Below are 12964 nucleotides of genomic sequence, written 5' to 3'. Positions count from 1 at the left end.
AGTGGGCCCCTCTTGTTGCTCTTCACGCCCCAGTCTGACACTATATATATATATATATATATATATATATATATACACACAGTATATATATATTTGTTTACATGTGTGTATGGTGGGGTGCTGGCATCGACAGGTGCATACACATTTGCCCAATCTGGCAGTGGTGGCCATTCGCCAGCATAGCCCTCATTAATGACGCCGCCCGGTGGGCCTGCTTGTAAGTCCTACGTGCAATGTTGCGCGGGAGTGCGCATCGCCAGCGACATAGCAGGTACACACTAGACTATGTGCCCAATATGTAGTCCGATCCAGCCGGATTGAATGTCATATTGTCTAGTGTGAACCCGGCATAAGATTGGTGGTGGGATTATCTGCTAGAGGGCACCAGACAAAATTTTGCCTAGGGCACCAAATTGGCTAGGGCCGGCTCTGGAGATGATCATCTTCCCACCCTCCCACATAACCTCACTTCCCACTATTTCTTTATCAATTGATGGAATAACTATCTCATCTATTCCCAAGGTGCGCTGTCTTGGAGTTACCCTGGACTCATCCCTCTCCTTCAAACCACATATCCAGAACCTCTCACAGTCCTGTCATTTCCATCTCAAAAATATTTCTAAGATCAGACCCTATCTCACCCAGGATGCTACAAAAACCCTCATACACTCACTGGTCATCTCCAGATTGGACTACTGTAACCTCCTCCTATCTGGCCTCCCCAAATCCCATCTCTCTCCTCTCCAGTCTGTCCTTAATGCTGCTGCACGGCTTATCTTCCTCTCCAAATGCTCTACATCTGCTTTGGATTTGTTGTATTGAGCACGGGCCAGATGGATATTGCTGTGTCTCATCCGGATGGATTCCATGTAACATGTGGTTGTACACACGTGTGCCAACCGTATACTTGTGCTGCTGGCCGGATGTGAGGCTGTGTGCCCGGCGTAAGGAGTGGATCATGACTATTGGACTTGGTGCTTTTTAGTGAGTGAAGGGCTTTCTGCCCCTTGTCCATTGTGACATATGATACCATGTGCTGTAGCGCGGTGATGGTTTTTGCCGCCTTTTTGTGGTATTTATAGAGGCCTGGTGGACATGGTTAGTGTGATGCTGGCTTCTGAGTGGGCTATATGCCCGATGCAAATTGCTGTGTGGTTGTGCCTCCTGAGGATGGTCATATATGGACCGAAACGTTGAGATACCTCCTCAAGCCTGATACTTGTGGTATGATTAATATGGAATAAATCCTATCATCACTTCTTTGAAAATAATTTGGTGAGTGCTCCATTTTTTGCTCTATTTGTTTGGACCCCAGTCTGGAAGTCCTGGATGCACCCCAGTGGATGATGACTTTTATTGATGTGAGTGCGACCTAATACTTTGTATATATATAAATATATATATATATATATATATATATGTAAATAATATATAAATACATTAGTGTACACTTCATATATGGATTGGATCCTATTCCTAAAGATGTTTATTACTCACCATCCAGGTGAGATTTTCATGCTCTTCTCAATGGAGTTCCTTAGATTGGGAGGCCAATCAGAAGACAGCTTGGCTGAGGGTGGTGATGGGCTGCAGTGAGCCAATCAATGCTCCAAGCAATGTTTTAGGGTATAGTTAAGCAAACAAGCAGCTAAGAGGATGCTGTGGTTTAAATGGCTACTGAAGGCTTAGTAATAGGGAGATTTAGCACAGCACAGATGGTGTAATGGTAAGCATTACTGCCTCATAGCACTGAGATCATGGGTTCAAATCCCACACTGGCCTAACTATGTGGAGTTTGTATGTTCTCCCCATGCTTGCGGTCATTTTCCAGTTGTTTTTACAGCGCTGGACCACCGTGCCGACGTGGGACTCCGGAGAGGTAAGTATATTATGGGTGCAGGGTCTGCGGTGCGGGGCCCCCCTGAACCCAGGGGCCCGTACACCCTGCACCTATTATAGATACGCACCTGATTCTCCTGTCAAAAATGAACCCTATTGTGTGTGTGTGTGTGCATGTGATAGGGACTATAGATTGTAAGCTCCACTGGGGCAGGAACTAATGTGACTGATATATTCTCTGTAAAGCGCTGCGGAATATGTGTGCGCTATATAAATATCTGGTAATAACAATAATACATTTATTAGTCTTCTCATTGTACGCATCATCTTGCCAGCGGTGCGTATTCTATAGAGAGTAACCAATTTAGCTTCTAATACTCATTCCGTAATGTCCTCGTGGAGAAAGTGAGTCTGGTTTGTACTTTATAGTTTATATCTATAATCTACAACAACTATTTTTATTTGGTGTATGGAAATGTTTCTGCAGAATTATACACAGTTTTCCAACCTCAGCTTACAATCTATTTTTTTTCTTGTGCCTGGGACACGTAAGGACAGGGAGACTGACATTGCGATTTTAACATTAGTCTCTGGCCATGTTATCAAAGTCATTGTTATATAATCAGTGAACTTGACCTCTACACTATAGCTGGCCACACATCTAAAGATTATCTGTCCAACCAGCCAACTTGTTGATTGGTTGGAATGAAAATCTGGTAACGTATGGAAGTAAATGATTATCAGTGATTTGCTCCTAAATGCCAGAAAACAGATGAAAATGGTCGGTCAGACAAGTTTGTTAAATGTTTGATCTAAACAATTTGTTCAAACAACAGTTTTTGTCCATTTTCTGGCGTTTGGGTGCAAATTGCTGATTGTCATTTGCTTTTATTCCTTACCAGATTTTCATTCCAACCAATCAACTAGTTCAGAGGTTCTCAAACTCGGTCCTCAGGACCCCACACAGGTCACGTTTTGCAGGTCTCCTGGCAGGTGCACAGGTGTAATCATTACTCACGGACACATTTTAAAAGATCCACAGATGGAGCTAATTATTTCACCTGTAATTCTGTGAGACCTGGAAAACATGCACCGTGTGGAGTCCTGAGGACCGGGTTTGAGAACCTGTGAACTAGTTAGATCACAGGTTCTCAAACTCGGTCCTCAGGACCCCAAACAGTGCATGTTTTGCAGGTCTCCTCACATAATTACTAGTGAAATAGCTGCACCTGTAGATCTTTTAAAATGTGTCAGTGAGTAATGAATACACCTGTGCACCTACTGGGTGACCTGCAAAAAGTGAACTGTGTGGGGTCCCGAGGACCGAGTTTGAGAACCACTGAGTTAGATGGTTGGATGTAATTGGTCTAGTGTGTGGCCAGCTTAAGGCCTCTCTCTCCTTCTGGATTATATAAACGGGACATAATAAATTACTGTTTTAACACTTGGATATGGAAATAGCAGTGAAAGCATTACACCAAGACTTTTGTGGCTTCATGCACTGTCTGTGTGTTATAATGGCAATGCCTTCCTGGTGATCAGTGCACTGCCACATACCCTAACTCTGGAGATGAGCATGATCCAAAGATATAAACAGTTGCCGCTTAGAAACCACGTGGAGACAGCAGCAACGATCACGCAGCTTCCAGCTGCTGAGCATCAGACTGAGTGGTCTGCTCCAAGACCCTAGAACCTGCCTGAAGCCAAAAAACACATTTCCCGGCCTACAGCCTCCAGCCCCAATAAGCTAGCTGCTTCACATGCCATTAAAAATACAATCACAACAAAATTCCAAAGATTCCCGAAATAAAAACAATATCTCCCCCAAATGAGTTTCCTGCTACTAATCAAGAAAGAAAATATCTCTGGACAGAAACAGGAAGCCTAATGCTGGCAGGTCAGTCACATAAACTAACCACACAGTATGTAGGCTTTATGTTCTGATATAGTAACACACAGAGCAGTGGATTTCAACTCCAGTCCTCAGGTACCCCAATAGGCAAGGGTGCCAAGAGGGGTGGGTACTAATTACCCAGGGCTGTTGGAGGAGCCCAGTGGAGGCCCGGGTCCGACACCGCCCCCTCCCCCTTACCTGTCAGTAGCCCAGCACACGCTGCTGTTTGCAGGGCAGCAACAGTCTCCTCTCTTCTGCCTGTGGGGGGGAAGTGATTACATTGATCATGCCCCCCTTGATTTGCTCTGGGCTGAGGGGCTTACAGCACCCCCCTCCCCAGCGCACAGCTGCAAACAGGAAAAATAAATAAGAAACCTAAGGGGAAGTGGATTAGACCACACCCCTTCCCCAGGGCTGGCTCTCCACAGCCTTGCCAACAGGCCACGTTTAAGGATTTCTGTATGTGGAAACAGGTGGATTAGTTACTGACCCAGTAATATAGATCAACTCACCTGTGCATGAGTAAAGAAATCCAGAAGACATGACTTGTTGAGAGTAATTGAGGATTTGAGCTGAGACTGATTTACAGTAATGCAACGTAAGTGACTAAACTCCCAAAATAGTAATAGTAAAGGTGTCAATTGTGTAATCACCATCTCTGCATGGTGCCACAAATCATGGCATTGTTCCCCCACAGTGGCCAACTCCATCACCCCTAAGGGAAGTCTCCTGTAGGGGAAAGAATGATTTCCAAAATAATAGTCCTATAACTGGTGACTTCTCATCATTTTACCTATAGAACATATAGTACAACAGTTTAGAGTCTACAGGGACCCAGTGGATCCTGAGGACCGGTCACAAAGATGTAATAAAGAAGAATCTTTATGGAGATCTGGTTGTGGAATCATTAGAGATAATCAGGTGAGCTGTATTACTCGGATTTCTCCTCGCATCCGCCGGAGATTGCGTGAAGAAATCCTTTATTCGGACCAAACATCGCGCTGAATTGAATAGCTCCGGGAGCTCCCTTCTAGGGCTATTCCGCATCGCATTGAACTGAATCATGGCCAATGTGTCTTCATTCTAATCTCTATTGTGGAAAATAATAATAATTGATATGTCGACAGGGTACCTCTGTCATCGTCAGTCACAGGGCCGTTGGCTTAACGCGTTTCTCTGCCTTCTAAGCTGGCAGGTTGCTCAGAAGGATGCGTTTTTATATATATTTATCAGCTCTGAGGAGCTTATTATCTTATTATCTCAGCAAATTATAAGATGGATTTTTAACATTGAAGACTACAGTGTATAACATAGTATGTGTATTCAGTCTAATCTCTACTGTGGCAAATAATAATAATTACAACAGCAGCAGATATTTTGCAACATTTTGTCCTGTTTTATTGTATCATGTTCACTTGATTTTAATTATGTATTTTATTACATGAATATTAGTTACTATATTATAAATTGTATTTCAATTCAACTATTTACCTCTCTTGATTATATAAGCATAGGACTTGTAAACCATGTCGACCTATTCACAGTAACAACACCTGAAAAGTTGCTATGTAAAATGCTAACACTCTCAAAATGCCAAGGTATATGGTTAGGTGGTACCTGGAGGGTTAGTGTTAGGCTTTGTGGGGAGGTTAGGGTTAGGCTGCAGGGGGGGGAGTTAGTTTCAGGCATATGGGGGAGGGTTAGGCATTAGGGTTGGGGTTAAGGGTAAAATACTCACAGGAAAGCCGCTCCATCAGACGTCTCTGATGGAGATGCTGGTCACATGGTCGCTGGGACCCAGAAGATGACACTGGAGCTGCCGCTACAGCCGAGATGAGGTAAATGACCACTGGGCCACCTGAGACGTTAGGTCAACATTCAATCACGTCGACTTGTCATCCACGTTGACCTGGTGTGTGTCGACATGAGAACCGTCGATCTAACATACCACAGATGTCTTCCATCATTGGAGGAATGGCCCTTTTTGAGCATGACACCATGACATGAAAAGAATGGAATCCTGCATGCCACAAAAACATACATTTATCATGCACTAATGTGTTTATGATGTGTTAGCAGGACTTAGGGGGAACTGTATCAAACTTTCTAACGAGTGGACACTATGGCCCTCATTCAGAGGCGGTCGGAGGATGCAAGCGGTCGCTCAGAAACTGGGCGGCCAATTGCATCCTGACCGGCCGCCTCTGTTGCGGTAGTTAGGCTGTGGGTTAACACCCACAGCTCTAACGACCGCTCGGGTGATGGTCGCAATGGTCAGAGACCATTGCGACCATCGGGGCTTACGACGAGACCCTAGGGTAGGGTCTCACTTGTCGTAAGCCCCGGAGAGCTTCTGGCTCTGTCAGAGCCGGAAGCTCTCCACTGACATCACTAGTGATGTCAGTGGGGCCTCCCCCAAACGGCAGGCGTTCCCATGGGAACGCCTCCGTTTGGGCTGCCACCCCCACGGCCCGCCTTCCAAACGGGGCGAGCTGTCAATCAACATCGACAGCTCGCCCCCTTTGGAAAGAGACCCGCTACGACCGGCGCTGTCGGTCGTAGCGGGTCTCACGCATGCGCACGACGGAGCCGGCTCCCTCGTGCGCATGCGCACTGGCAAAACATCGAGGCGGCCGTGCGGTCGTAGACCGTACGGCCGCCTCTGAATGAGGTCCTATGTGCTTAAAAAATGCTAGCTAGAAGCTGATTGCTTGCTTTGATCAACTTCTCCACTTGTCGTCTCCTCCACTGTTTAGAAAGTTTGATACATCTCCCCCATAATTAATTTGGGGACATTCATGAAAACTGGTGCACTGTTGTAAAAAGTGCCGTAACACGGAGCAATCAGTTAAATATTCACTTTCCTTGCACTAGAAAAACAGGAGTTAATTTCTGACCACTTATAGCACCTGTTTTACTGTGCGCCAGTTTCTTTTAATGTCCCTCACAGAGCTGAAGGCACCAGACATACCCAGCTCCATCTCTCTTCACTCACCGGGCCCTCCACCACCTTCAAAAACGTATGAACTTTATTGCATACAGCGGCATATGACACATCTGTGTAACTCACAGCTCATGCATACATTCTGTCAGGTTTGTCTGGAAGAAGTTACGAGCCATATTCTCAACGTCCGGGTACAGTTTTGAGTTTAATAAAGTTCACACTTACAAAATGGAAAACTGACATATGGAAAGAAGTATGGAGCAATTCCTGCACTACCGTACTATTCCCTGTGTGAGGAAAGACTTTCAATAGATGGATAATTAGACTAAGTCATGCTCTATTTTTATTAATACTTACTCTAGAAAATCCATACTGGCAAAGCACTGCTTAAATTCCACATCTTGTTTATATCAGGGCCGGCAGCTCAGCCTTCCAGGATTATTTAGTAAAGCTTAGTTTTGGCTCCTTCTCCCAAGCTGCACACAGTAGCACTGAGAAGAGACTGAGGGCCTGATTCAGACCCGGATGCACGCGCTGAGCGCTCTCCACCTGGGTCGATGTTTGGCCACTGGGCATGCGCACGACGGAGCCGGCTCCATCGTGCGCATGCGCGAGACCCGGCGAGCGACGGGTGCTGCGGCGCTCCGGGTCTCGCACCAAAGGGGGCGAGCTGTCGATGGTGAGTGACAGCTCGCCCCGTTTGGTGGGCGGGCCATTTGGGGCGGCCCCACTGACATCACCAGTGATGTCAGTGGGAGAGCTTCCGGCTCTATTAGAGCCGAAAGCTCTCTGGGGCTTGCGGCCATGAGACCCTACCACAAGGGTCTCATCGCAAGCCCGATGGTCGTGATGGTCTTGACCATCGCGACCATCAACCTGGCCGCTTGCTATAGCTGTGGGTGGTCACCCACAGCTATGCGAGCGGCCAGGAGGGCGCTCCAAAAAAAAAAAAAAACGCCCTGATTCAGAGCAAGCGCTCTTTCAGAGTGTCCGGCTCTGAATCAGGGCCTGAATACCTATCCTCCAGGGAGCAATATTCTATATAGCTGGAGAAAACAAATTCCAGTAAGATGACTCCAATTAGACCCACAGGAAAAGGAAACAATACAAAAATAACAAGTTCCAATTTTATCTCAATATACTCTCAATTAGCAATGAGTTCCATCATCATTCATTCAAAAGCAGACATATCTTTAAGTCAAGATCCACAATTTAATTGCGGTTATCCAGTGATGATAATGATTATTATCACATTGCGATAATCTAAGTTATCACGCGGATGTATCAACATCCATCTGGGGGGACATAGACTGCGACAAAGCTATATCAAGGCGAATCCTCACCGCAGGCTTCTCACTGTATTATTCGCAAAAAATACAGTGAGATGTCTCTGCGGATGCGCTCACTGGCAAGCGCCACCCCCACTACGCCCTTGCCCAACAGCCAGCACTTACCTGCCCGTTGATCGCCAGGCTCCTCCTGCAATGCGATCCTGGTCAACTGATGCTGTAAAGTGAGATGACCGGCGTCACAGTGCAGTAAAGGAGCCTGGAGACCAGCTGACCAGAGGAGAGAGCTCACCAATCACTGGACCCCTGGAAGCAAATGTTTGTTTGGTTTTTTTTACTATTTTTATTTACCAGTGATCAGCTTGTTGTCTGTTTAGACCACACAGCTAAGCACAGGTGCAGAGCAGAGCAGGAGTCGGGAAAATTGGGCTAAAGCCATGATAACACCATCAGGCCACAGTCAATTATATTTTAGGATAGTGTTAGCTTTTCCAGTTATTGTGGACAGCAGCACTGAGAGGGGGGTACAGGTACTTTTCAGGCACTGTCCCATCTGCAAGGGAAGGGGGGAATTTGGGGAGCACTTTCTCACTACAGTGGGTGAATAGCGGGTCTATGTACTAAGCCTTGGAGAGAGATAAGGTGGAGAGATAATGTACTACCAACCAATCAGTTCCTAAAGGGGCACATCCACTAGCAGATAGTGGAACGATAGTTCGATTACAACATTGTAATCATACAGTCATTCCTCTTCCCTTGTAGTGCTTACACTGAACGATATGTCATTCAGTGTAGGCACCCTCCCTCATCCCTGAACATGGGCAATCTGTCGTTATCAGCAGATTGACCAGCATGTTCAGGCGATGATTGATGTCGGAATCATGGGAGACCAGTGGGAGTGCGCATCGCTGGTCGTTTCCGACATTATAATGCACGATTAATGCACGATTAATGAGCGATTGAACGATAACGATGTTATCGTTCAAACTAGGGGTGAGCGGGTTCGGTTTTACTCGGATTTACTCGGATCTTTTCATTGGCTATCGCCTATCATGTGTTTTGGATAGCCAATATAATCAATCCGAATTTGCAGTAAAGTGGCGATAAGAAACATGTAAAACCGAGTAAAACCGAGCCTGCACATCCCTAGTTCAAACGCTCATCTATATTTATCGGCAAGTGGATACGCTGCATTAGAGATGCGTCTGAGCTCTATTTATGCTAGTGATCAATAATAACTATTTCAATTAGTTTACCACAATAGGAATGGAGCATGTGTAAAGTGTGGGATAGATAGATAGATAGATAGATAGATAGATAGATAGATAGATAGATAGATAGATAGATAGATAGATATGAGACAGATAGTTAAGAGATAGATAGATAGATAGATAGATAGATAGATAGATAGATAGATAGATAGATAGATAGATAGTTATGAGATAGATAGATAGATAGATAGATAGATAGATAGATAGATAGATATGAGACAGATTAATAGTTATGAGATAGATAGATAGATAGATAGATAGATAGATAGATAGATAGATAGATGGATTTTACTTTCGATTTTCTAATCAAATTCGATCTTGTTTCATGTTAAGATTAAGAAGGGATTTGCTGTTCGAGTTTGAGTTCGTTTTCCATTCAATTTACAAATCAAATATTAGTAAATGAAAGGATCTTATTGTCCTCTATGTGAAAACATCGATGCTTTTCATAAATTCGATTTAATTTCAAATTCATCTTTCTGTTCGATTTGACATTTGATATGGGCTTTAGTAAATCCTTTCATAAAAAAATCGAACTAACATCGAACCGAAATCGAACAGAAAACAAAATCGAACTTTAGTAAATTTACCCCCAGATGTTAGACAGTACATAGGTCGACAGGGACAAAAGGTCGACACACTAAAGGTCGACATGTAAGAAGGTCGACAAGTACAAATGGTTCACAGTGTCAAAAGGTCTACACATTTTTTTTTGTTTTCTAACCCTAATCTTCACCCTAACCCTCCCCTTGGTGCCTAACCCTAACCATCCCTCCTGGTGCGTAACCCTAACCGTCCCTTCTAGTGCCTAACCCTACCTTCTAGTGCCTAACCCTAACCATTGGGGTAAGTGCCTAACCATCCGGTACTTGCCTAAACCTAACTATAGCCATAAAAAACACCAAAAAATGCATGTGTCGACCATTTTTGTGTCGACATTTTTTCATGTCGTCATTTCGACCCTGATGATCATTTGTACCGGTCGACCTTCTTATATGACGACCTTTAGTGTGTCAACCTTTTAACCCTGTCGACCTTTTGTCCCTGTCAACATATTGACTGTCTAACATCTGGTGTCTATCTAGACATTGGCTACCTTTTTACTGTAGATATTTAGACCAGATCCCGATAGATAGATAGATAGATATGAGATAAATAAATAGATAGATGGATGGGTAGATAAATAGATTGATCTATAGATAGATATGAGATAGAAAGATAGATATAAATTAGCTAGATAGATATATATGAGATAGATAGATAGATAGATAGATAGATAGATAGATAGATAGATAGATAGATAGATAGATAGATATGTGGAAAATAAATAAATAGATAGATGGATGGATGGGTAGATAGATAGACAGATCGATAGATAGATATGAGATAGAGAGATAGATAGAAATGAGATAGATATATAGATATATATGAGACAGATAGATAGAAAGATAGATAGATAGATGGATATGAGATAGATGGATGGATAGATAGATGGATATGAGATAGATCAGGGCCGGCTCCAGGTCAACTAGCACCCTGTGCGGGAAATTGTGGAGCGCCCCCCCCCAATCCAAATGTAAATACTGTGCCCCCCACAGTCACAGTTCAGCCCTCCCCTACCCTCAGCAAATGCTCATTGCATAGCAGCCAGTCCCCTCCTCTCACCCTTCAGCAGAGGCCCCCCTCCTCAATCAGCAGTGTCAGCACCTGTAGCTCAAATTAATTAAATACAATAATATTCAGTTTCAAACTCACCCTCAAATTCAATTTCAGCCCCACTCCAGGAGTTCATGCAGCTTTGCCAGTACCACTGGCCCATCTGTGCCTGCGGCAGCACCGCGGTTCACTCCTGTTCCGAGTCTTCCTCTCACCAAAACCCCCGCAGGTACCGGCCGCTGCCTTCCGGACTCTGAGCCACTCACTGCAGTGCACTGTGGCTGTCAATGACAGTCCAGATTTCTCACTGCCGGCTGCCGCTGCTTTATCGTGGTCGGCAAGCAGGGCCAGACTGGGAACAAAAATAGGCCCTGGCATTTGGAGCACACAGGCCTTCCTCACATCAGCATCTGGCTCCTGGCATAGACTCCTCCCCTTACTATTCCTAACTCCTCCTACTTTGTGTATGCTTTTACCTAAGTAATTAATATTAGAACAACATACAAGTATACATCATTCTCTGCATTAAAATACACACAAAAGAGCTCACCCTGTAGGGTATTCATACATGTGCCATAGTCAAACTTCTGATTGGTTTCTGTTAGGTAAAGCTGGCACTTCCCAATTGACCAAGTCCTAGCTTAGCAATTGTAGAGGATTAGATAGTGATCACTGTAGGAACTTTTTAGGACAGGGGTGCTAAACGCAGAGGATGATATATTTTTGCCACCAAAGCAGAACCGTATTTACACAGTTTGGTGCCCTGTGTACATAAAAAGCATTGCTGCCAGCATCCAAAACTGAATGGAGAGAGCGCGCCAAAGGCGCGCGCAGAAAAAACAGGTGCGTTTGTGAGGGGCGGGTGCGGTGCAATGCCTGCTGCCGTGCAGGTGTACGTCTGTTACTTACCTTGCGTCGCACCCTCTCACCTTCAGGCCGTGTGTTGAGCAGACGGTCCTGGAACCTCCGAATAGAACACGGACACGATGACCTAGGGGGAAGGAGACGAGGTGAGTACCGTCCTTCCTCACGTCGACCGACGCGCCCTACCGAACCGGGGGATAAATTCAGGTTTTAAGTGAAGATCATCATTGGCACTTTTGGCCTCAGATCCCGAATTTTCACCTATCGGTACTCACGCACCAGGTGAAGATCCGTCCTTGCACCGGGTTGCAAGGTTCACCGTCCGCCCAGAAGGAAGGAGATAGATAGTGACAAACAGGGAGAGACAGTACACACAGATATTCCTCACCGTGTCCACTCTTGCTCTTCGTCCGCTCACTCGCCTACAGGTCCCTGTAAGGAGATACACAACACAGCCGTGCAGGGCCTAAACCTATGTCAAGCAACTACACATACTAAAACGGCATCACCCTCAACCTACAGTGTGTGTAGTGCGACAGATATAACAAAAACTAAACATTTGCCCTGCACGGAGCACCAAACACAGACTAAATACACAAGAGCAAAACACAGTGCTGTCCCTTTAAATGTCTGCTACCTATCCAGAGCTGGCCAGCTCCTCTTCTCGGTGACTGGGGAAACCACTACCTCATGGGTGGAAGCCGTACAGCTCTCCACCACTGCTCACACCTCTAATCATCTATGCGGGGGCTACCTAATGGGCTCAGGGCCCTGGACCTAATGCCCAGGATCTTACCAGCGGCTCAGGGCTTATGCCTGCCTACTGCGGGGTACTCAAGGGACTTGGGCCTACTGCCCAGAGTCCCGCTCTATTTTGCAGCTCAGGCCTAGTGGCCTGCCTAACGGTGGGCTCTGGTAGTGGCCTGGGCCTAATGTCCAGACCACTTTTATTGGGGCTCAGATATAGGGCCTAGTGCCCTCCTGTATGGGTACAGGCCTACGCCTGATTTATGGCCACGGGCCTAGTGCCCGCCTACTCGATCATTTAGTGGCCTGGGCCTAGTACCCAGGCCACTCACACCTTATTACGGGCCAATCCTTTTATAGGGCCTAATGCCCACTACTGTCCCCCGGGCCTTGTGCCCGACTAATTGCCCACGGGCCTAGTGCCTGACAATACTCCACGGGCCTAGCGCCCGACAATCCT

Source organism: Taudactylus pleione, unplaced genomic scaffold, assembly GCF_031769625.1.
Source record: "Taudactylus pleione unplaced genomic scaffold, aTauple2 ptg000198l, whole genome shotgun sequence".
NCBI lineage: Eukaryota > Metazoa > Chordata > Amphibia > Anura > Myobatrachidae > Taudactylus > Taudactylus pleione.
The sequence above is the reverse complement of the archived record's forward strand: the minus strand, read 5'-3'. Positions refer to the sequence as shown.